Raw genomic sequence first — 23,592 nt, forward strand, 5'->3', positions numbered from 1 at the left:
TTAAATGGGTATAATTCTGAACCCAATTCCAATATGTGGGTCCCCCCCCCCCAACACACACACACACCAAGCTATTAATTCTCCAAAACCATCTGAATGTCCTACAATTCAATGAAATTCTGACTCTGTCTCCTTGGAAGTGGCTGCCGAACCCACAGGTTAAGGGCTCAGTCCCACATGACTGCCCCTTCCCCGTAGGACATCAGACACCAATCACAAATTCAGGTTGTTAACTGTGCTTCTGACCCAATAGCTATAGGTCCGAAGTTCCAATGACCCCCTCCTCGTGTTAGATTACTTTCTAGAGCAATTGACAGAACTTGGAGAAACATTTTACTTACTAATTTGACTGGATTATTATAAAAGGATATAACTCAGCACAGCTAGATGCATAGGGTGAGGTATGAGAAAAGGGCTCAGAATTTCCATTACCTCTCTAAGCACACCTCTTTCCCCAAATCTCCACATGTTCACCAATCCAGAAGCTCTCCCAACTCTGCTCTTTTGGGTTTTTATGAAGGCTTTCTTGTACAGTTGGGATAGATTAAGTCATTAGCCACTGTTTTACCTTCAGCCTGGGACTGAAAGTTCAACCCTCTAAGCACTTGGTTGAGTCCCCAGGCAACTAGCCCCCAAATTTAGGTTACTTGAGGGCTTTCCAATGTCATATCATTAACACGACAAATGGCACCTTGATTGCTATCATCACTTAGGAAATTCCAAGGATTTTAGGAGCTCTGCACCAGGAATGGGGATGAAGAACAAATATATTGTGTTTTATTATAAATCATAATATCAAATGGGCATCTTATAAATGGTTATGAATATTGATGGTACCTTTCAAAGATTGCTTTCTAAAAGGGGGAACCATATTAGAATTGTGGGCTTCCGTGGAATACTTGGAACCCACTGATAAACATTTTATATCTCTTGGGTAATTCTATGGCAGGCTGGAGCCATGGGTATAATTAGTCATGCCCAGAAAAAGGTAATCAATAAAGCACTTCCAGCTTGGGAAAAGATAATAACCTCTCTGCTGATCCAGAAGCAGTTACAGTATTTAAAAACCAGTGGTTTAATATTATATTTCTCAAATAACTTTCTGTGATTTCCACATTGCTTTTCTCTTTTATAGGCATAGCCAAAGAGGAAGGTCAGAGTTCTCCCTTGGGTTCTGTCTTGTTTATCTAGTTGGTTAGAGAACATGAGAGAGAAAGAGAAAGGACACTCGCTGTAAGTTGGCTGAGGACACTGGCCTTCTGGAGAATCGGGTTAGCATTTAATTAGAGGTTAGAAGCACAACTGAGTTCAATTCCTGCTAAGTTTATTTTATTTTATTTTTTTGGAGGGGGGAAAAACAGACTTAATAAAACATTTATAGGATTCAATGTGATCCACTTTTACAAAAAAATTTTCACACAGTCTTGTCTTTGCTTTTATGTTATTTTTCTTGGCTCTCTGTTTCTCTAGTTTGGCTCCTTCGATAATCATGTTTGTCAGATTGGTTTTTACTATCACTGTGATCAGGTTTTTTTTGTGGGAATGTTCTTTGCTCCTGCTATGCTTTCTAGATTTTTCTTTGCTGGGGCTGTCCTCCCATTTTTTTTTATTTTTCAACACTGTCAGCTCTTTCTTGACTGCCACTGTGACTTTGTGTATTTGACTTCTCCCCACTTTCACTTTTGTGGTTACTTGATTTGTCTTTGCTCCTGCTTCTACTCCCTTTCCCTGATTCCCTATTTCTACTTCTACTTCTATGTTTCCTTTCTTTGCGTCTGCTTCTACTGTGTTGTTTTTCTTTCTTGGAATCCTTTTCTTTTTTCTTTCTTCCTTTCTCTCTCTCTCTCTCTCTCTCTCTCTCTTTTCTCTCTCTCTCTCTCTCTCTCTCTCTCTCTCTCTCTCTCTCGGTCTTTCTTCCTTTCTTTCCTTTCTCTTACACTCTAGTCGCTAGTGTACTTTTTCTCTTTCTAATTCTTGGTCAGAACCAGAACACCCATGGCCCTCCCGATGATGGCTTCTCCATCTTGATCTTCTTGGGGACCTCAGGGGACTCAGTGATCTCCTTGAGGACCTTGAAGTCTGTGTTCAACATGTCTGTCTATTTCCTCAGTGCTTTCCTTCCCATCTTTCTTGATTTTTCTAGGCCAGTGTTTAATATATTGATCCAAATTCTTCTGATCTAGAACTGAAATTCTTGGAAACAGAGTAGAAAACCACTCCAGTTTTGTGAGAAAAGACCTAAGTATTTCTCCAATGGCCATTACACAGCCTCCACCAAACTTCACATCTAGGTCCTCTTCCTCATCAAGGAAGGATTCAAACCATCCCATAGATCCCAGAGGACTGTGTACCTATGTACATAAGGCCAACTGCTCTAATATATTGAGTCTCTCTTTGTTTTGAGACCCATTGCTTGCTTGAGTTAGCTTCAGAGTAAATAATTTGTATAACAGGCAAAAAACTGCAGAAACAATTCCTCCTGTTTCAACACCTCGAACTTCTACTGACCCCTGTCTTTCCACTTCCTTTTTCCCATGGTTCAACATGTGTGACCTTAAAGTGTATCTCATTCCCCACCTCCTGGTAAGCTGATGAAAGGAAATTGATCAAGATCATGGGCTTGATGAGGTTTGTAGCCTTCTCCTTGCCCCACAGCAGTGGCACATTTCCCTGCTTGCTTAACACCTTCACTTGGTGGCGCCACTGACGCTCTGCTGCTGCTGCCCTGCTAAATTTACCTTATGCATATGGGGAGGATCAGCAAGCTTTGCAAAATGAAGTTAAAAGAAAAAATCAGAGGAGAAGAAAAGGTTGAACAGTTTGCTGTTGTAGAAAAGCAAATGTGAGTTTAGGTTGGTAGGTACTTGAGCAGGAAAATAAAATATAGGCTATTATCTACTTCTGCTTACAATGGGTCACACCCAGATTCCATGCGGGTGTCTACACTAGACTCTACAACTGGGATAGCCAAGAAGAATTTGGAGTGTTCAGAGAAGGTCAAGATTACTTTAATGTTGGATGATAACACTATCAGTAAGGGTAAAAGTAGCCACAATTTTGTTGGTCTGGAAAAGAGGAAGCTAAGCAATAAATGAACAAATCCAGTTCTCCTCATGGCAGTAGAGCAGCAGAATCATATGTGAGTGGACCCTGGGGCATAGTATCTAATCTGCTACTTTATGCAGGAATGCCCTACATAACAAGCCCCAAGTGGCAACCATTTCAGTTGGTGAACCCCTCAGGTGACAGACAGCCTAGCACCACTATGCTGTATGATCAAAATTCAAGGCTTTCCTCAATCGATCCTAAATCTGCCTCTTGGAAGCTTCTCCTTAAATTCAGGTCCTGATCTGAAGAGTTGAGTAGAATGAGATAGTCCCTTCTCTCTGTCATAAAGCAGAGTTCTGTGTGTTTGAGGACAGCTGTCATATTTATTTTTAATATATTTTTATTGATTTCAGAGAGGAAGGGAGAGAGAGAGATAGAAACATCAATGTTGAAAGAGAATCACTGATCGGCTGCCTTCCGCATGCCCCACACTGGGGATCGAGCCCGAAACCCAGGCATGTGTCCCCAACTGGAATCGAACTCGGGACCCTTCAGTCCGCAGGCCGACGCTCCATCCACTGAGCCAAACCAGCTAGGGCAGCTGTCATATTTCTTGCAGGGTTTTTCAAGATAAGCCCTAATCATCACTACTTTACTCTGTCAAATGCACAATTTCTCTCTCCTCTTGGTCTTTTTTCTTTAAACAAATTTCAATATGTCAATGTGTTTTTAAAGTTGTAGCACAGAGAACTGGGCATAATACTGCTGAATAAACCCTGAATAAATAGGACATCAGCTTCCTGCTCTTGCGATCTTCTGCTAAAGAAGTCTAAGGTGAAACGGAATTGATGACAACCACATTACTCCAAATGTGCAGTCGCATGAAGACCCGGGCTCTTTATGTGTACACCGTCATTACATCACAACTCCTCTTATTTTCAGTAGTGTAGAATACTCTGTTAGTTTCCTGTCATTGCTGTAACAAATTAACACAAACTTGATGGCTTAAAAGAAGAGAGATATATTCTTTCACAGTTCTGGATGCCAGAAGCCTCAGGGCTGTACTTCCTCCAGAAGCTTGAGGAGAATCAATTTCTTGCCTCTTTAGGCTTCTAGTGGCTATTGGCATTCTTGTGGCTGCTTCTCTCTGCTTCATCTTCATTAGCCTTCACCTCTGTGTGTATAGGTCTGTCTACAAACTCTTTCTGTCTCTCTTTTATAAGGATAAGTGTGATTGCATTTAGAAACCACCTAGAAAATCCAGAATAAGTTTTTCCTCTCAAGATCTCTCCTGGACAATTTTTTCCTCCACCTATAGACCTGTGACACTAGAAAGTTACCTGTTTTCAAAATACCAAGGCAGAACAGGCATAGGATTATAGTTATAGATATTTCCATTCAAAAAGGGGAAAAAAATGTCAGGAATTAAAGGATCACTCATTCCAAGATAATTCCAAACCCAGCAAGGCAAATTCCATTAGATTTCAATGCATGAGAATAGTTCACTGTGACCTGAGCATTTGCCCTTTGGGACTATGACTCTCTCCTTTGCCTCTGTGCCTGTGGCTCAGGCCTCTGACTCAATTCACTTCTAGTTTTGCCTTTGGGATAATTGTTTCTTTTGCTTGGGTGGTAGCACACATTTGCAACTACTCAGTCAGGAAATATCCTGTTTTCTGACTGTGGAATCTTAGAAGTCTGACACCCTTCTTTCATTTCATCTTATTTCTGTTGGTTTTTGTCATAAGGATGACACCTTTAGACAAGAAGGCCCTCCACAGATCTTTCTTCCATAATTGTATCTCTATTCCTGTCTTGCCTAGATGGTTTAGTAGATCCATGAGTTGCATATGCAATCTCTTTAATACTATCCAGAGGTCACTAATCCACACCCTTGGCCTTACCTTCAGAGGTTGCTTTCCCAAAAGTGAACCTCCTAATTTTAGCACCCTTTAAAATCTAGATAAACAGAATTTCCCAAATCATCAAATCCTGGTACCTTTTGCATAACAGTTCCTCAATTTATCTCTTGCCTCTTGAATTTTACTATAAGCAACAAGAATAACAAAAACAAAAAACCAGGATGCACCTTCAATGCTTTGCTTGGAAATCTCCTCAACTAAATATCGAAGTTCATCACTTACAAATTCTGCTTTCCACACAACTCTAGGATACAATCAGCCAAATTTATGCTGCTATGTAACAAGGATAACCTTTCTTCCAGTTTCCAACAGCATGTTTCTCATTCTTTCTGAGAATACTTTGTTGTGCCCTACCTCCCTCCTCTCCATCTTCACATTGTGTATTTGGTGTGTCTGTCCCAAAACTCTGCCTCTCTCTTATAAGGATACATTTGATTGAACATAGGTCCACCTGGATAATCCAGAATAACACCTCTTTTCAAAATATTTTATCACAAAGATTGCCTTATAAGAGTATTCACAGATTTTGGGGATTAGAAAGTGGATATATTATTGGGAGGACATTTTTGTTTTGTTTTGTTAGCCTACTATATGCCTAAAAATTTGTACAATCTCTACACATTATCTAATTCCTAAGCCACTTCCTCACTTTCAAGTATTTGTTATAGCAACATTCCACCTCTGGTACCAAACTGTATTCATTGCCTATGGCTGCTGTAACAAATTACTATAAATTTGATGACTTAACACAGCGGTCAGCAAATTCATTAGTCAACAGAGCCAAATATCAACAGTACAATGATTGACATTTCTTTTGAGAGCCAAAAACCGACTTCTGCGCATAGGCCACGAAGTTTCAATCGCACTGTACATGCGTGCCCGCACGTGGTATTTTGTGGAAGAGCCACACTCAAGGGGCCAAAGAGCCACATGTGGCTCAAGAGCCGCAGTTTGCCGACCACTAGCTTAACACAATAGAAATTTATTCTCGCACCATTCTGGAGCCAGAAGTTTGGATTTAGTTTGGATTAAAACCAAGGCCTTGGCCTGGCTGTGCTCCCTCAAGAAGCTCTAGGGAAGATTCTGCTCCTCACCTCCTCTGACTTCCAGTGGCTACTAGCACTCTTTGACATGTGAAAATATCACTCCCATCTCTACCTCCAAGGTCCAGTGCCTCTTCTCATCTCTGTGTATTGTCTCCCTCTGTCTCTCTCTTATTAGAGTTCTTGTGATGGCACTTAGGATCCACCCAGATAACCTTGGGTTCATTTCCACACCAGCATCCTTAACTTAATCACATGTGCAAAGGCCCTTTTTACAAATAGAATTCCATTGATTAGGATGTGGATGTCTCCGGGGTAGGAGGTTCACATTTTTCAACTTACACTAAATACTATCATATTCAACCTCCTTTTTCTATAAAAAATACAAGAAGATTTGAGAAGGTAAGTCAGACTCTGGGAATTGGTTTATACTCTTCAAATGAATAGCTGGAGCAAAGAAAACTTTCAGCTCCTACTGTAGTGAAAGGAAGTGACTATTTCCTTGCCCATGGTTTATGCAGTTGATATTTAGAGGAAGTAAATATACTACTTCTTTGATCCCCTACTGGGGATCGATGCTATAACGATCTTGATTAAATCTCGCTATATCTGGCCCTTCATCTTAATGTGTTCACTTATATTGGGTTTTCTCAACAGTGGCACTACTCACATTTGGATTGGATAATTCTTTTTGCTTGGTAGAGGCAGGGAGGGAGCTGTCCTCCTGCATTGTGGGATGTTTATCAGCATCTCTGGCTTCTAGATGTAATAGCACCGCTTCACCCCTTTATGAAAACTAAAAATGTCTCCAGACATAACCAAATGTCTTAGGGGGTGGGGTGAGGGCAAAGTTATCATGAGTTGAGAAACTACCGACCTACATGGGAGCATTTAGATTCAAGGCATTCTTTTTATTTTAAACTTATCATCTCCTCATTTTATTGAAAATCATTTTCGGTAGCCAAATGCTAAGATGTAAATGTTGTAATAATGTTTGTTTGTTTGTTTGTTTGTTTGTTTTAAAGGAACAGGACTGAGGTCAAAGCACTGCAGATCACAATTACCTTCTTCCTGATGGACCATAAATCTACTTTTGGAGCACGTTTTCAATCCACCTAATAATCTAGCTTACATCATTCATGAGGGTCCTTTGAGAGTGCTTGTCAAATGCCTGCAATGTTCCCAGGGACCCTCTGGGAGCGGCTAGGTCCAGCCTTGCCTCCGCTGCCCTGGGGCAGCGATGTTCCCAGGGACCCCTGGAAGTGGCTAGGTGGGTCCGGCCTTGCCTCCCCGGGGTGGTGATGTTCCCAGGGACCCCTGGGAGCGGCTAGGTGGGTCTGGCCTCACCTCCCCTGGGCGGTGATGTTCCCAGGAACCCTGGGGAGCGGCTAGGCAGGCCACTGCCCGTCCTGGGGCCTGCAATGAACCTGGACCCCTCCTGTGCCATCTGGTGCTGCCCACCCCACCGCCTCTCTGGCCAATGGACTGGTACCTTGTGGGCGGTGTCTGGTGCTGCCCGCAGGGCCTCCTCCGCCCCCAATGGACCCATACCCCGGAAGCAAGCCATGGTGCTGCCAGCCCTGCTTTTATATGCAAATTAACTTCCATCTTTGGTGGGTTAATTTGCATACTCACTCACGCTGATTGGCTGTGGGCGTAGCGAAGGTACGGTCAATTTACATATTTGTCTATTATTGGGTAAGATTGCTGTTTTTTGTTAGTCATATTTGGTTCTAGGGTTTAAAATTTCTGACATTATTTAAATTATAGGTCTGTGATTATAGGTTTGTGATTGGTATTTAACACTGACAGTCTTTCTCATTCCAACTGTTTCATGCAGGCTTCAAAAGCTATTCCTCCAGAGATCTGTGTAACCATCCCCATTCTCCCCTTCCTCAAATAGAGGTCTATGCTTGCTTTCATTTAGACAACCAGTCTCATGTCTTTTGCCAACTTTCTTAAAATCTCAAATTCACCTCTAAAGTGTTTCAGAATTCCTTTCTCTGGATATCAAGATTATTGGTTTCTCCAAAAGTTATAATCACTTCTATTCCACCAACCAGTTAGTCAGTTGTATATGACCTGTGTCTCAGCCATGTGGCCTCAGGTAAGGCCCATTATCTGTCAAAGTTCAACTTCATTATCTGTTGGAAGAGGAGAGGAAACTAGATAAGGTTCTATCATATTCAAAATCTTCAAAGCAATGAAAGTATATCATATTGAATAATCCATTTTCTTTTATTTCTATTGAGGTTGGAATATGATGAAAAAGTAGTTGTTTTATAACATAAGGGTTTTAAAATGAGCCCAAAGGAGGGACCTCTAAAAATTGAGGTTTCCCAAATACAAGAACAGATTGAATAATTCACAGAAGAAATGGGAAGACATTTTCTTCTTTGGAGTCTATAACAAAACTATCATTTATTTTTCAAATATGGTTAATTGTTCTCATGCTTAAAAGTAGTGGCATAACTTATTCTTGAGGTAGTGATGATGATTAGAACATAGGTGATATTGGAAAGTAGTAGAAAAATTGACTATTTTCTAAGCACTGAAGTGTTTGGTATCTCTTCATAGGAACACTGGTCTGAAACAGAACTAGAAGGAGGTTTTAGCCCTCTGATTTTCTTGCTGTTCTTCTACATCTCTACTCCAATACATCCTGCTGTCTCTCTTCTAAGTATCTATTCAGACTGGGTTCTCTGTGAGCTCTGTCTTACAGCCCATATCTTTATGGCATGTCCTGTTGAACAGGAAAAAAGTTTGGCTATGATGTAGAAGGTCATTGTTATATACTGACTGACTAGCCCCCTCTCACTTTAAGATTTTCTAGAAGAAGCTGAGCTGTTCTGTCTAGAAGACTGGGAAGCTCTGGCTCTGCATTTCAACTGGGTTAGTTAGAGGACAAGGATGATATCTCACATAGCATAGCAGCCATTGGAAATGTTCACAGAGCCCTACACTCAATTACCTGCCTATTGTGCTATTGAAAATTGGTTTCTCTTATCCTTCTAACAGAAACTGGAGAGTGTTGCTTTCTTATTTTTACTATATAAATGAAATGGTCACTTCTCTTCTTTCTGGCTAAACAAATCTTACCACCCTTCATGAACTCATTTAGGGAAGTTCTGTCTTTGACTTATAGACCCAGTCTATATTTACCAATGCTGCTATGAATTCCTATGGTAGGTATTATCTGGATTAAGTGACAACGCTTTTATAAAAAGACATAAACATTTTATTTTTAAAAATATATAGATTAATGTTTAGTTGTAAGAAATAATACAGAGACACCTCTTCTAACCTTCACCTAGTTTTGCCTAATGGTAACAACTTACTAAAATCACTATCATATAAAAGCACAACCAAAAAATTGACATTGTTATAATTCATTCATCTTATTCTGCAGTTGTATATGTGTGTGTGTGTATTTAATTCTATCACATTTGGAGATTCATATACTCACAATCATAATCAAGGTCCAAAACTGATCTAGCAAATCAAGAATTTTTTCTCTTGCTCTCTATAATCACACTTATCTGCCCCTAATAGCTCATCACTAAACTCTGATAATCACTGTGTTCTCCATGTTTATAATTTTGTTATATCAAGAATAACATATACATTGAATCATACTGTATATAACCTTATGAGCTTTGTTTTTTTTCACTCAGCATAATTCCCTTGAGATTTATTCAAGTTTTTATAAGTATCAATAGTTTATTCCTAATTATTGCTCAACTAGAAGCCCGGTGCACGAAATTCGTGCACGGCGGGGGTTGTCCCTCAGCCCAGCCTGTACCCTCTCCAATCTGGGACTCCTGGAGGGATGTCCGACTGCCCGTTTAGGCCCGATCCCGGGATCGGGCCTAAACGGGCAGTCGGACATCCCTCTCACAATCCAGGACTGCTGGCTCCCAACTGCTTGCCTGCCTGCCTTCCTGATTGCCCCTAACCGCTTTTGCCTGCCAGCCTAATCACCCCCTAAGCACTCCGCTGCCAGCCTGGTTGATGCTTAACTGCTCCCCTGCCAGCCTGTTTGCCCCCAACTTCCCTCTTCTGCCAGCCTGGTCACCCCTAACTGCCCTCTCCTGCAGGGTTGATCACCTCCAACTGCCCTCCTTTGGAAGCCTGGTCCCTCTCAACTGCCCTCCCTTGCAGGCCGGGTGCCTCCCAACTGCCCTCTCCTGCTGGCCATCTTGTAGTGGCCATCTTGTGTCCACATGGGGGCAGGATCTTTGACCACATGGGGCAGACATATTGTGTGTTGGATTATGGTCAATCTGCATATTACTCTTTTATTAGATAGGAGGATAGAGGCCTGGTACAGGGGTGGGGGCCAGTTGGTTTGCCCTGAAGGGTGTCCCGGATCAGGGTGGGGGTTCCCTTGGGGCGTGGGGTGGCCTGAGCGAGGGGCCAGTGGTGGTTTGCAGGCTTGCCACGCCCCCTGGCAACCCAAGTGGAGGCCCTGGTATCTGGAATTTATTTTCCTTCTACAATTGAAACTTTGTAGCCTGGAGTGGAGCCAAGCCTGCTGCTTCTTCCAGGGCGGCAGCCATTTCTGTGGCAGATAATTCCCTTTCTATAATTAAAACTTTGTAGCCTTAAGCGGGTGAGCCCGGCCAGGGTGTGCGGAAAGCTTTGTTTCCCCTGTTGCCGCCGTCAACCCTGGCCTGCTCTCTCAAGCTCCATTCTGCCGCCATTTGTTTGAATTTGTTTACCTTCTATAATTGAAACTTTGTAGCTTGAGTGGAGGCTTAGGCCTGCAATGGCTATCGGAAAGCTTGGCTTCCTCTGTTACCTGGGAAACCTTGCTCTCTGTGGCTGTAGCCATCTTGGATGGGGTTAATTTGCACACTCGCCCTGATTGACTGGTGGGTGTGGCTTGGCTGGTGGGCGTGGCTTATGTAGCGGAGTGATGGTTAATTTGCATATTGCCATTTTATTAGAGAGGATAGTATTCTATTGTATGGATGTATAATTTTTTCCCAGCTTTATTGAGATATATTTGAGAAATCATAATATATATCAAGTGTACTACATGATGATTTAATATATGTCTACATATGTACAAATCCCCACAATCAAATTAGTTCCCACATTATTCACCTCACATATTTACTTTCGGTTGTCCCCTCCCCCCCCCCAAATTCAACACCTATTGAAGATTTGTGTTGTTTCCATTTTTTTATCTGAGAATAATAAAGTGAGCTGCTATCACATTCATGTGTAGGTTTTTATATAAATACTAGAGGCCCAGTGCACGAAATTCGTGCACTCAGGAGTGAGGGGGGTTTCCCCAGCCTGGCCTGTGCCCTCTCACAGTGCAGGAGCCCTGCTATTGATCTCCCCAAAGAGGTAGGCCCCGCCCACCCATCTGGGGCACCTTGATGGATTGCCCCAAAGAGGTAGGCCAGAGCTTGGGGTCCCGCCTCTGTTCTGCGTGGAGCCACCAAACCCGGGCGTCACTGTGTGGGGCCTCCAGGACCCACCTCTGTGGCTCTGTGTGGAGCCACTGGGACCCGCCTCTGCACCATGCACGCAGCATCAAGTTTCCACCCACCTGTACATGCCCACTGGGCACACAGCCTCCTGGTGATGGATTGTCATGGCATGAGGGCATCATGGCGTGAGGGCATGACGACCACATAGGCTTTATTAGTATAGATATAAGTTTTCATTCATTTGGAGTGGATGCCTAAGACTGCAATTGCTGGATCACATGGTAATTGTATGTTTATTTTATCAAAAATGGCCAAATTGTATTTCACAATGTCTTTACAACTTTATATTCCCATCAATAGTCTATGAAAGATTGATTGTTCTCTGCAATCATGATATTTAATTTTAGCCATTCTAATAGTTATATGGTGATATACCATGGTGGTCTTAATTTTAATTTTTTTAATAGCTGGTTATGTTGAATTTTTCATCTTATTTGCTATCTCTATATTCTCTTCAATGAAAATTTCCTTCATATCTTTTGTCCTTTTTCTAATTGGATTATGTTTTATTGTCCAAGTTTGAGAGTTCTGTATATAGTGTAAGTACTAGTGCTTAGTCAGATACGCCTTTTTATTCTTTTGATTCTTCTTTTCATCCTGTTAGTAAAGGCATTCACACAAAAAATATTTTAAAATTTTGATGAAATCCAGTTGTTTCATTTTTTTCTCTTATGAATTTGGTTGGTGGTGCCAAATCTGAGAACTCTTTGCTTAACTTCAGATCTGAAGATTTTCTCCTATGTTTTTTTCTAAACATTTTATAGTGGTTTTTTTTGTTTGTTTCACAGTTAAGTCTGTGATTTATTTTGAGTTAATATTAGGATAAGGTTTGAGGTTTAGGTTGAGTTTCATTTTTTGCCTATGGATATCCAATTACTATAGCACCATTTGTTGAAAAGGGAATCCTTTTCCCATTGAACTACTTTTGCACCTTTGCCAAAAAACAGTCAAGCATAATTGTGTGTGTCTATTTCTGTATTCTCGGTTCTATTACATTGATTGGTGTGTTTATCCCTTTGATAATACCACACTCTCTTAATTTCTGTAGCTATATAGTAAGACTTAACATTGGATAAAGTGATTCTTCTACTTTATTTTTCTTTTTTCAAGATTATTTCAGCTATTCTAGGGCCTGTACCTTTCCCTCTAAATTCTAGAATAAGATGATCTGTGTTCACAAAATATCTTGCTGAGATTTAGATGGAAATAGCACTAAATCTGTAGATCAATTAGGGAGAATTGGCATCATTACTATATTGAGTCTACCAATCCATGAAACTATTTCTCGCCATTTATATAGGTCTTCTTTGATTTATTTTTTCAGCATTTTATAATACTCTCCATATAGATCCTGTACTTGTTTTGTTAGGTTTATACCTAAGCATTTCATGTACTTAAATGGGATTTTAAATAATATTGTGTTTTGAAATGTTGATTTCTGCATGGTTGCTATAAGGGTATAGAATTGCAATTGATTTTATGTGTTGATTTTGTATCCTGTTACTTTGCTAAACTCACATATAGTTCTAGGCTTTTTTTTTTTTTCTTCTTTTGTCCCTTGTGATTTTCTACTGAGAATATTGTGACAATGTCTTCTTTTCTGAATGTGTGTGTTTTTTTTTTTATCAACTGGATAAGGGCTTTGGGGCACTGCATGTTTCTAAGCCACATAAATAGTGGGGCTTAATATATATTTTGTGTGGGAGATCCACCACCATTAGCACCATGACTGTGACTCAGTTTTGTTTTTGTTTGTTCCTTTCTCTTCTTCCTGAAAGAGCTAATTCACAATGCATTTATCTACATGTTGAAACTTCTGTTTTTCCTTGGAGTGCAATGCACTTAATCTATTTAGAGCAGTTCTTATTTATTTACAACTTCAAGAGAACAGTGTCTCAGTACAGATTGAAACTGGGATTTAATTAATGTCTTTACATAGTACTTGGATACTAACCTCTTTTAACTACCAGAGAAATACCTCTATATCTGATTCCATTTAGAGTCTTTAGCAGGTACACAAAGTGCTGTCAACAGTGTTGTTTTTTCTTATGTGACACAGGCAATAATTAAAGTGCTAAAAGCTGTGTATTGACCTTTTTTCAGAGTTCACTTGGGATTAATTGTTGTTCATGGTTTGGTTGAGGACCCTCATCTGGTATTTTTTATTATGTGTGCAATGTGTTTGTATGGATATCATGTTTTTCAAGTATGTGTCATCATTCTTTATAAGAAAACATCCTCAATTCATTTTCTAGTCTTTAAAAAAGATAGTTAATACCTGGCAGAATGTATAAATGAAAAAGAGAACAGATATGAGTGAAGAAATTCTATGATTTAAAGGTAATAAGCAAAGGAATAAAAAGCAACTATTTCCTCAGAATACCTAGCTTGTAAATGATTAATAAAACCTAATAGTATTACTTTCACTTTATTGAAGCTTAATATTCTGTGAATGTCTATGATCAAAAGTTAATATCTAACTTTGTCAAAGCAAAACTGATGGCACTAGATGACAAAATCTAAAATGTTCTTATGGCTTGCTAAGACCCCCTTAATGTAATACTATATGTGAAGAAATGCAGGGAACTCGGGAATTCATAACCCAGAGATCATCTTCCTAAAATAAGATCCCCCCCAAATAAAACCAAGAAAGATTGAGTATAATTTAACATCAGACCTTCAAGATGAAATGAGGGTCAATTTAATTTGACAAATGTATATTCAGTCCTCAGTGTATTCCAGGATTTATAGTATATTCTAAGGCTACAAAGAAGTACAAGACAGATATTTTTCTACATCTATTGAAACACGTGGCTTTCCTTGCAGATTCCTTGGAAAAATATCCTAAATGCATAATACTCAAATTTCAATCATTTGGCATCTGTAATTTCAATGATAATCAAATTAAAAATAACGAGGCTAAACAAAATTAGATATTCCTGAGACCAACTGGCATTAATAATAAATGAAGGAAAGTTAAAAAGCAATAATCTCTCTGAATCTTATCATTCTGAGTATGATTCAGATTCATAAACTTTTAAAATCTTTGTCTTGAGCACCAAAACTTTATCAATGAAGCAGTCAGCACAATATGAACATGATCAATGCAAGTCACATTTCTATGTGTTAATTTCTGGACCTGTTAAGCCAGATATTATTTTTTTTCAAATTGGAAAAAGATGCTATGGTTGATATTTTGGACAGATTTGCTCAGGCGGATGTTGGTATGACATTATTAAAATACTAGAGGCCCAGTGCACAAAATTCGTGCACTGGTGGTTGGGGATGTCCCTCAGCCCAGCCTGCAACCTCTTCAATCTGGGACCCCTCAGGGGATGTCCCACTGCTGGCAGTTGGACATCCCTCTCACAATCTGGACTACTGGCTCCTAACAACTCACCTGCCTGCCTGCCTGAATGCCCCTAACCACTTCTGCCTGCCAGCCTGAAAACTCCCTAACCACTCCCCTGCCAGCATGATTGACACCTAACTGCTCCCCTGCTGGCCTGATAACCCCCGACTGCCCTCCCCTGCCAGCCATCTGTGACAATGTGGGGTGGCCATCTTGTGGCAACTGTCTTATGGCGACATGGGGGTGGCCATCTTGTGACAACATGGGGGCAGCCATCTTGTGACAATGTGGGGGTGGCCATCTTGTGATGACGTGGGGTGGCCATCTTGTGACAACATGGGGCAGCCATCTTGGGACAACATGAGGGCATCTATCTTGTGACACAAGGGCATGAGGGTCAATTTTCATATTACCTCTTTATTATATAGGTTATTAAATTTGGGTCTTTAAAGATTTGATAGATAAGACAACCAGAGCAGAGAAAATCCTACCCCCATGATTTTCCAAATGGAGCCAAGTGAAAAGGCTCAGGTGAAAGAACTATTCATTTCCAACAAGGTCTCTGTGTGGTTGAGCATCCACTTGGGAGAAACAAAGACAAGTGAGCCATAACTGATGCCTTCAAGAAGTTTAAAATTCAGTAGGACAGATAGATTCATGTGTGAGGAGTCTGGCTCCATGTTAAAATGCTATGTATGACTTCTCAGGCGTAGCCACAGGCAATTACAAGGGCTATACCTGACAGGCTTCATGGGGAAGCTGTCCTCCCCACACCAGACCAGGAGCACAGCTAGGGCACTGCAGTCCCCATTAAGAACTCAGACCCCCTCCCCAGTAAGGATTTTTCACATGTTTACATTCCTATCTGCAGTACCTTCATTCCTGGTCTATACCAGATGTCCTCCCCAGGAACCTCTGCCGAGGTCTCTTTACTGGAATGGAGGGGGAATTTTGAAGGCACTTTTGTCCACTATGACTCACTTGCTCCTAGTCCACTTCACTTGCTTCTGGCCCACCTCAGAGTCCATAAAACAAAATTCAGGAAACAATGAGGGGACCCCCAAGTCTATGCTGCTCCCCTTGACCCTCAACCCCTGCACTGCTCCATGGGGGAAAGTGGGACAGGGGAGTTGATGCTTTCTCCAGCTTTAAACTCTGACTTATATGATCGCAGTAAGAGATTAAAGCCTGGACTCTTTTATTTCTGGCTTGTTGCTTTAATGGGCTACTTCACTTCTGACAGCTCAGCTCTATATCTCCCAGTTTAACAGAGCTTTGGCAATGTGGACACAAATAATCACAATAGAGTGAGAGAAGTATAAATAAGGGCATGTGAAAGAGTTCCGAGAGTCCAATGGATGGAGAGATTGAGAGGCCCAGGAGATTATAATTCTGCTTGAGCTCAAAGGTGTACACTGAAGCAAAGATACTCCAGGGCAAGGAAGCAGCCTGTGCAGAAGCCTAGGGACTTAGCTACATGGCCCACTGGGAATTTCAATAGAAAGTGTAGAAATCATTGGGAACCAGTAGTACCGATGAGGTCAGACATGTAGGCAGAAGGAATTTGGATTTTATACTCATGGGAAGCTATTGAAAAGAAAAGAAAAATAGATTTGTCACAGGAAAATGAAGATGGCTTTATTTACATTTGAAATGACAAGATTTACAACAATAATATCTCTAGAAGATAGATTACCATTACCTAAAATACTGCACTTGTCCTATTATCTCTAAACAAAATTAATTATACTGACTTTAGGAAATGTAAGAGAATAAAGTAATTGCCTGTTTATAAGCTGTTTTGTCTATTTAGTTTTTTAGCTTGTTGTGTTTGGATCAATTTATTAAAAATAAAGTGAACTTGCCCGGTCAGTGTGCTCAGTGGTTGAGTGTCGACCAAGAAGTCACCAGTTCAATTCAGAGTCAGGGCATATGCCCAGGTTGCGGGCTTGCTCAATCCCCAATAGGGGGCATGCAGGAGGAAGCCTATGGATGTTTCTCATGGATGTGTCTATCTCTCTATCTCTCTCCCTCTCTCTCTTAAGTAAATAAAAATATATTTAAAAAATAAAATAAAGCAAATTTTTTAATGATTTTATTGGCAATGCTGAATATTGGGTAGCTCTATTAACATAGCAAAAAGCTCACCTTTTGGGCAAGCAGAACATGATGACAGAACCTCAAAGTCCCAAATGCACTTATTTCCTGTGGCATTGTACATCATACACACACACAGGCTTGTGGAGCAGGAGTCCTAAGCCAGCCTCCTGCAAGAGGCATTTAGCATTACAGTTAAGTGCACGAGTCAAAGGTGAGATCGCCTCAGTTCCCAGCCCCACTGGTTACTAGCTACAAGACTGAAGAATTTATTTAATCTTTCTTGGCCTCATTTTTCCCTTTCATAAAATGGGAGATAATAATAGTGTTACATTTCCACACTGGGGGTTGGCCATGCCCAAGCATGGTCTGGGACCCTTCGCATGTCAGTCGACCTCCAGGTTCTTGACTTGCACAGGAAAATTTTCAAAACATGAGTCCAGGTGAAAGTGAAGCTAAGTTTATTAAACTGTGGGACAGTGAGGCAAAGGAAGGAACCCTGAAGACAGGATCAGGGGTAAGCCTAGGCTGGGCTACCCCTGCCCATTGCTCCCTGGGTGCAAGTCTAGAGCTCAGGTTAGTAGAAGCAAAGTAAACGCCTGAGGAAAGGGGTGGCGGGTGTGCCAAAGAAGAGCACACACTGGAGTTCTTTGTCCTGAGGATTTTCTCTATATCTTATAGGTGGGAATTTTAGGGGAGATCCCAGGGGAGAATTACATCATAATATTCATTAGATCTCTAGGTGTGTTGTTTAGTATGCTGATGTACCAAAATGAGTGTAGAGTGGAGTCAGGGGTCATTCTCTGGTTAGTTTCACTTCTATCTTGGACTAGCCTGGCTCTAATTTTTTTGTTTTGTTGTTGCCATCTATCTCCCTGACTAAGGTGATTTAAACCACCTGTTCTTAAGTGTCTTTGGTTAGGAAGGATAGTTTTAAACCACCTGCTCTTAGGTATCTTTGGTTAAGGAGGATATTCTTGTGATTTATCAGCTGGCTGTTAATCACGCAGCCTTTCTGAGGCCATTTGTTCAACCATCTGTCTCAGTTTCCTCATTCCATGTGCCAGGGAGTTTTCCTAGTTTTTTACTAACCTGCCTCAATAATGCCTACCTAATAGGATTGTTGGGATAATTATGTGAGTTAATAAATGTAAATAAAGCATTCAGAACAGTCTAGAAGAGAGGAGATAAGTGGTTACAGAATGTGATGTAGAAGAAGGAGACCTCTGTTTCTGTAGGGGTTCGTGGTCTAGCAACTTAGATTTTCAGAACTGGCAAACTGGTGATGAGAGCGGAACTAAATATGTTCCAGTGGGAGGAGATGGGAGATAATACGGAGTGAATGTAATTGGAAAAAGGCAGAAGTGATCTGGCCTCTTTTCTTGAAATTTCAGGGTTTTGAGGAAGGTAGATAATTTTAGCTTCCAGAAACAGTGCTACTCAGGGAAGTTTAGGACAGAAGAGTTCAGCTTGTTTGAAGGTGGAGGCAGGGGGAAACAATCAAATAGAGGGGAATTAAAGATGCTTGAGAAAGAGAATGCTTTTAAAATAATGAGTAAAAGATTTTCAGTTGATTTGTTTTTTTTAATTTTTTAGTATGCATATTTTCAAGCAATTGTCAATATTTTCCAAAATTTGTTTTATCCTTGCATTGAATAAAAAAAGTTGCCAAAGTATTTTGAAACATCCCAGATACCATATGCATTTATCTCATAATAATTTAGTATTCATCTCTAAACTAATAAGGACTTTTGTTTTCATAAGCATAATGCTATTATCAGACCTAAATGCTAACACCAATTCCTCATGATCTCAGTCCACATTAAGTGTCTTTTGTTGTCTCCAGATGTCTTTTTACAAATGGCTTGTTGAATGCGGCATCAATATAAGGTCAATACATTGCATTTGGTTATTTCTTTAAGTGTCTTTCAATATCTAACAATCTTTCCCCCATAATCCTTTTCTCCCATGCCATTTATTTGTTGAAAAAGCAAAATCATTTATATTGTAGAATGCCCCACCTTTTGGATTTGTCAGATTATTTCCTTCTTGTGTCTTTTAATTTATTGAAAGGCAATACATGATGGCATAGATTCAGAGAGGAAACATTTTTCCCCCTACTACAGAAGCAAGAGGGACAAAATGATTGAGATGGAGAGGAGAAAGCTGTGCATTTCATATTAAAGGGCTTCAGTCACTTTAGTAAAATGGAATGTAAGGTCATTATTGAGATAACAATCTGAGGGACCATAGCTAGGAGTTTGAGGGCCAAAGATTTGGAATTGAGTTTGAGGATTGGTGATTGGGAATCAAAATGAGATGTATTAAAGGCTCACCAAGGAATAATGAGAACTACAGAGAGTTGATTAGCATTGCTTTGTGTACAAACAATGATGTTGTTTTCTTGACCTTCATTTCCCGTGAGTGGCCTCCAGCTGTAGGGTTCACGCAGGATTGATGAGTGCCACAGTGGGTAGAGGTGTGGAACTGGAAGCAGATTTGTAGTCATCAAGGGTGCAGCTGAGTAAAAGGCTGAAATGGTTGAGATGGGAAGAATTTTGTGCTAAAGATGCTGATGGACTATGAGAAAGAGGAGATAAAGGGCCAGAGAACTCAGTGGAAGAAATGCAAAGATAAACACGCTGCTCAGGAGGGCTCACCGTCAGTGAACTAACTTCAGATGTTTATGAGGTTGATGCGTGACTGAAGGTGTGAGTACCTGACAGAAAGTTGGAAGAAAGGAGTATGGGGTAGTCACAAGCCTGCCTCCCACTCCCACTTTACTACCACTTTGCTTGTGACCTCAGGCAGTTCATTTATTCTCTCCGAATCTCAATTTCCTTTATCACAAATCGGGAGTAGAAACTACATCACATCAAGTTGTGGGAAGAATGAGTGAGATATAATATGCAGAGCTTCGATGGGTCTGACTTAATAAGCACTAACAAAACATCAATTGCTAGAACTGACAAGGTCAAGAAATCATGAGGTCAGCGTGTCCTGTAGCCCAGGGGGTAAGCTGTGTGTTTAAGGATTGTTGTCCATTATGAAGTCATTAGTACTTTTGAAGGGAAAGCCAATAAAAAAATAAAAAAATTAAGAACTCTAAATAATAATCATCAGTGACAATTCCGGCAATTTGAAATCAATAAAGCTAAAAAAAAAAAAAGGACAGTTGTTCATACACATATCCTCAAACACACATACAGTGTGCCCATTCACACTGTATTCATGCCTACAAGTCCATGCTTTAATGTGTTCCAGACTGATGATGGTTGTTTTGTAATCTCCTCTGATTTATAGCCATCCAATCAATAATTAGGTATTCTGGCTGGGTAAGCCAGATAGTCATGAATGTAATCAAGGCTGTTTTTTAAGCAATACCCCCCCAAAAACAAGCCTGTTTGCAGATTCCACTCTCCTATCTTTCAGTATTCACAATGTAGCAGAGAAATTCAGAAGAACCTCATCGTGGTAAAAGTTCATTGAATATTCAGTACATATGGGAAGTCACAGAGAGCACTACAATTTAATCAGGCACTTCTGATTAAGGTAAACAATAAACAGAACATCTCAGAGAAAAGCTCATTTCTGGCTAAGGCCGAGTTCTTAGGGAAGGTTTAATAGGGACTGGTGAGACGAATCCAACAGTTTCCAGCTCAGGCATTTTTTGAAACACTGGAAGACTGATCTGCGAGTTTATGAATATAAATGTACCAGACAGTCATCTCATAAGCTGCACAAATGGTCTTGGCTGCCGCTAAGTGGGTGGGAAGTGAACGGGAAAGAAAGAGAAGGGGGCTGCTTTGTTTGTGTGGTAAACAGTCTCCGACTGATGAAAAATGCTGGCAAGGTTCCACGTTTTGAGAGACTTGCAAGAATCTCCTGCCTGTGTTTTATCTTTGGGTGTTGCCATGGCTACTGATGGAAAGAAATGAAACCCGAAAGGTGGAGGGAGGCAGGCAGATTAGGGGGTGGAAGAAATGGGGAAAACAATCTCAGCAGCCAAGCATCTGGGAAGATTTATGGTTGAAGGTCTTGATTGCTTATCCCGCTGCATATACTGCATGTTCAAACATCTGTTCTGACGCCAGTTACCTTTTAGAATAAAGCTCCATAAAGGACTGCACTGCCGATTAATCCACCTGCTCTGGTGCAACTTTCCTTACATTTCTTATCAGGGAAGGTAAAAAAGTTAGCAAACTTACCTTCAAATCTCAGCTTTGCACTTCCCAGCTATTTGTTTTTGGCCAAGTTATTTAACTTCCTGACGTTCCAGGTTATCCACTACTTCTCACTGTTGTAAAGAAATCACAGGTGCGAAAGCTCTTAGCACAGCACCATGAGTTGTAGCACCCACTTTAGGTCAGTTTTTATTCCATTCCTTATAAAGTAGTCTATGAGTTGGTTGTGACAAGACAGTCCACTTGTCCGTTTCCCCAGTCTTCTTTCAGGACCATGCACATATGGAATCGGTTTCATTTAAGTGATGTGTTATGGCTCATAAGAGCTGGTGAGCGAACAAATTATACCCTCAGCTTATCCCTGGGCAAATCTCCCCCTCTGGTCAGGCCTCACTTAGGAACAAGGCATACTCCATCACTGCTGGCTGCAACATTCCCACCCAATCCTGATACTTTTGGGTATAAATAAGAATTTTATAAACATCTTTTCTGTTACAGTGCTCTTATCTTCACCTCTGATCGACAGGAAATTGGCAGTGGCATTTAACCTAGTTTCCCTTTAGCTGGTTCTGCCAAGTGGTTAATTTTATTAGCAACTTAAATGCAGTAAGATCATTATTTCTATTTAAAAATCCTTTCATAGAGTGAGTGTTGCCTTTGAAATGTGAATACTTATCTCCTCTCATCTCAATTTGTTAGTTTATAAATATGGGTTTTCATATGCCGTACTAAGTTTTCATAAGGTATACAAATGAAGGGTGTCCACTATTTTGAGCATCTTATTAAAATAGACACAGAATGTACTCCCCTTCTCTTCACTAGGGTAGCCCATTATTTTAAAGCGTGCTGTTGCAGGTATTTTAGATTTTTAAAGAAGTAATCTAACCTCTTCTGGAGAGTAATAGTAATGCATTGTTCCCACATATGTTTTCCCCTTACATCTGATAAAATGTTTTTTCCCTTTTCTGTACTGTCAACATAACTGCTGAATCTTATCACTTAGGACAGTGTTTTCCATACTCCGGGATACAGCCTGTTTATGAGCCGTGGAATCAATGTGGCGGTTGCAATGAGTATTTTTAAAAAGTGAAATGGACTAGAATAGAAAATACCAGAGTCCAATATACGGGGAAGGTTAAGTACTGCTTCTTGACATTTTGCTTTAGTTATATATATACTCTCTCACACATGTACATGTGGATTAAGGCTAAAACAATTTCTTTCTTTCTTTTTTTTTTTTTTTTTTTGTAACTATTGATTTCTGGGATGTAGTCCAAGGCAAGTGGGGAGGATTATTGGAGTCAGGCAAGGTTAGGATTTTGCAACAAAGTTTTCATCTCCCTCACGGTGTGAGAATTTGTGATACCTATAAAGTACAGACATTCGTTTGGTACTGGAATATTTCTTAGAATTTTCCGCATTCGTTTTGGACATGCTACCATTTGACCAGTTACTAAGGTTCAAAACATCAGGGTCTCTTTTTCTCCTTTTTCTGTTTCTTATTATTGATTTCAAATCTGTTGCTGGCTAATGATGACTCTACCCTACCTTACCCATCACAACCCTCCCTTCTCTACCTTCATTGCCCCACCTGATTCCCCCATCCCCCTCATTCCTAGATCATGATAGTAGCTTTCTTACAACCTCCAAATTTTCTGCTGCCCAATAAATTATCCTAAAATATAGTTCCAAATTACCACTCCTATGCTTAAAACCTTTCAGAGCTCCCCTAATGCCTAGTCAATTTCAAACTTTATTTCCTGCTATTTAAGGACCTCATGATCTAAGGTGAGCTTACCTTTCCAGTCTTGTCCATTGCTCTTGTGGCCCACACTCCAACCAACTGGAACTTGTTCTCCTTTGCTTGTGCCACCCTCATCTCCATAACTCTTGTTCCACATGGTTCTTCCTTCTTGGACACATGTTTCCTTATGTCATTTTACTCCCAGTTCCCTAAATCCATAACTTCATCTCTTGTTCAAGTTTATGGCCAAATACCACTTTTCTCTTGATTTGTTTCTCCAGGCAGGACATCCTTCCCACCTTTGAACTTTCATTGCATCTTATCTATATCATCTGAGGAAACATTTAGGCTATTTTGATTTTAGTTGTTCATGTACATGACTTGTCTGCCTTTAGATGAAATCACTCTTCTTCATCTCCTGTTTATCACCGAGTCTTGTAATAAATAGCACTGATTATGTATTTGCTGAGTATGTTTGTGGTCTAAAAGGGTTAACTATTTCAAAACTACCTTGTATAGTACCAGAAATTATTCATCATATTGGAAGGATGAAAATCATACAAATCTGAGAATAACTATTCATCCTTTTACCTGCTTTCAGAAACCTCCAAACTGTTGCCTGACATATTGGTCCTTCTCAACCCATTTGCACATATAATTAGTCTTCTTCAGTCAGTTATGCGGCATCCTGCCGCATC

General features: G+C 40.4%; 1 pseudogene; it reads right to left on the bottom strand.

Annotated features, from left to right (window-relative positions):
- Positions 1 to 1,414: 1,414 nt before the first annotated feature.
- LOC103290205 (pre-mRNA-splicing factor 38B-like) lies at positions 1,415 to 23,051 on the bottom strand (annotated as a pseudogene).
- Between the last annotated feature and the right edge of the window lie 541 nt (positions 23,052 to 23,592).

This window comes from Eptesicus fuscus, chromosome 9 (assembly GCF_027574615.1).
Source record: "Eptesicus fuscus isolate TK198812 chromosome 9, DD_ASM_mEF_20220401, whole genome shotgun sequence".
Classification (NCBI taxonomy): domain Eukaryota; kingdom Metazoa; phylum Chordata; class Mammalia; order Chiroptera; family Vespertilionidae; genus Eptesicus; species Eptesicus fuscus.